Raw genomic sequence first — 3,093 nt, forward strand, 5'->3', positions numbered from 1 at the left:
AAAAGTTGTCATACAATAAATAGTTCAGAATCTTAATAAGTAAAAAAAAAAAAAAAAAAAAAAAAAAAAAAAAAAAAAAGGGTTACTTGAGTATGTACACGAATAGGAGGAGGTGATTATGTAATTTGTAGAAAACAAAATTGAAGAGAGAAACTGTATGATAAAAACAAATGCTGGGGGTGATATGGAAAATGTGACCTTGATCGATTATTTGTTTAATTGCAATTATTGAGTTCATTATTCAATAATAATTTCCGGTTGTTATTGTTTTTTTTTATTATCTTTAAGTTTATATTTTCTTAAATATACTTTAAAACAACAAAACTTTCGTTTATAAAATATATACAATCCTAATAATAATTCATATGGTAAAACCATAACTGATCGACATCATTATTTAAATGATTAAAACTTAATTGATGGTTATATATAGACAGAATTCCAACTAGGCCACTCACAAGTCACAGCTCTTCTTTACCTCCTTCACCACCCAGAACAGCCACTCATCGCCGCATCTCCGGCGAAATGCAGACGTTTTCGGCGGTTACTCTCACCGTCCTTTTACTCATCTCCCTCTCCACCACCACCGACGCCCACAACATCACTCATATTCTTGACAAAAGCCCAGAATTCTCAACCTTCAATCACTATCTCACACTCACTCACCTCGCCGGAGAAATCAACCGCCGCCAGACTATCACCGTCTGCGCCGTCGACAATGCCGCCATGTCTGCCTTGATTGCCAAAGGCTTGTCACTTGTCACTATAAAAAATGTTCTTTCCCTTCATGTCTTTGCCGACTACTTCGGCTCCAAAAAGCTCCACCAAATCACCAAAGGCTCCACCTCCACCGCTACCATGTATCAAGCCACCGGTGAAGCCCCTGGCACCACCGGATACGTACATATCACCGACGTTAAAGGTGGTAAAGTTCACTTCACTCCCGAAGACAATCCCACTCAAACTGTTCTTTACGTAAAATCCATCTTAGAAATGCCTTACAACATATCTGTCATTCAAATTAGTGAAATTCTACAGTCGCCGGAGGCTGAGGCACCGACGTCGGCACCGGATCTGAACTTAACTTCGTTGTTACAAAAAGACGGATGCAAAGCGTTTTACGATCTGTTATCAACTTCGGGGGCTATCGGAACGTTTTTAAGCACGGTTGACGGCGGAATAACGGTGTTCTGTCCCAGTGACGACGCTATTACGGCATTCGCGCCAAAATACAAGAACTTAACGGCGGAAGAGAAGACGTCTTTGTTGCTTTACCATGGTGTTCCGATCTATAATTCCATGGGGATGCTGAGATCAAGCAATGGGTTGATGAATACGTTAGCGACAGAAGGGGCAAAGAAGAAATACGACTTCACTGTACAAAACGTCGGCGACGATGTGAAGTTGAAGACAAAAGTGGTGACGGCGGCGATTACAGGGACGGTGATCGACGACGAACCGGTGGCGCTTTACAAGATTGATAAAGTTTTGTTGCCGAGGGAGTTGTTTAAGGGGACGGCGGAGGCTGATGAACCTGCAGCGGCACCGAAGGCGGCGAAGAAGAAAAAGAAGGCGGCGAAGAAGGGTGATAATGCGGATGCCCCGGGGCCAGACTCTTCAGAAGACGATTATGGTGGTGGTGATGCGGCGGATCAGACGGCTAGTTCCGGTGGGAGGCTGGTGGCGTCGGCGTTTACGGTGTTGTGTCTCGCACTCGTTTTTGTTTGATGAGGGTTTTTTTTTTTGTTGATGCGATGGAGTGACGGCGCGGTATTATAGGTCCCACGAAGTTGACGCATAGAAGAACACAACCTCCTTTTTATTTTATATTACTTTAAAGTTTTTTTTTTTTTTTTTTTTTTTTTTCTTTTTTTTTTTTCTTTTCCATTTTTTATTCTGTAATATAAACGGTTTTTTTTCCCTCGGTCTTGTAATTGTTTCGAGTGCTTGATTGATTTGATTAAAATAAAACGATACACATTGTTGTATTTTAGTTGTGCTTGTAGGTTACATTACTTCGGGTTTTTTTGTTTTTTGTTTTTTGTTTTTTTCATGTGTTGGGAGTTTTGAAAACTAAATAAAAGCGTATTTCAGTTTGAAATCACTTTAATCGAAGACGAAATAATATTGAATTTTACAATCTAACTTGGTGATAGGTATGAATACCGAATTGAAGATATCAATTTATGAAATAGTTCAACCACATACATATATACATATGAATTAAAATCAAGAAATTACTACTCATAAATATATACATATACCACATACATATAGATTAAAATCAAGAAATTACTACTCATAAATATATGAACATTATAAGAAAAAGTTTTTATATTACATAAGTCAAATACAAATATTTAAGAACATAGTCTATCTACTTATTTGGTGATCATGAAATATACTCACACATCATCAACCTAATCTTGATAATCAATATGATATTTATAAATCTTGAAATACTTCATTGTAGACAATATAAGTCTATATGTGAGATATGTTCTTTTCTTCATCCATGATTATTCATTTATACCCTTCTTGTTTGTTAGTCTAGACAAAATGACATACAATTTTTTGTGGATGAACACGGGGTATTCACAAGAATAACCAAACTATAGAAAGTGATTGACTTTGACTTTTATTGATTATCATTGCAAAACACAACACCAAGGGGAATTTATTGCAAACAAATTTGAATGGTATTTGTTTGTCAGATGGAGTTAAAACGACTCTTGAGTATAAACGTTCGAGCTCGATCTAACATGATTTCCAGAGATGATTTATGCTTCAAGTACACATATTATCAACATTACCGAAGCACCTACTTTCAATTTGGTTCATGATTCAGTATTTCAAACAATTTGATGGATATCCGATAATTAAGTGAGTACAATGCTTCAGTCGTAGAGTTGTATTATCATAAATTGTATAATTTGTCTGAATTTACATATGTTGTGAATCACGAGATATCTAATTAAGCACATACTTGTTCATCTAACGTTCTACATCATTTTATAGGTGTCAGAATAGCAGGTTGATGAAAATATATGCTACTTTAGTACTTGTATTTTTTATAAGAATAAAAGGATATAC

The 3,093-nt window shown here is 36.5% G+C and overlaps 1 pseudogene; it reads left to right on the plus strand.

The window, feature by feature from the left end:
- Positions 1–429: 429 nt before the first annotated feature.
- LOC145005983 (fasciclin-like arabinogalactan protein 2 pseudogene) lies at positions 430–1,988 on the plus strand (annotated as a pseudogene).
- The last annotated feature ends 1,105 nt before the right edge of the window (positions 1,989–3,093 follow it).

The sequence above is a fragment of the Lactuca saligna genome, chromosome 7, assembly GCF_052625555.1.
Source record: "Lactuca saligna cultivar CGN05327 chromosome 7, ASM5262555v1, whole genome shotgun sequence".
Classification (NCBI taxonomy): Eukaryota; Viridiplantae; Streptophyta; class Magnoliopsida; order Asterales; family Asteraceae; genus Lactuca; species Lactuca saligna.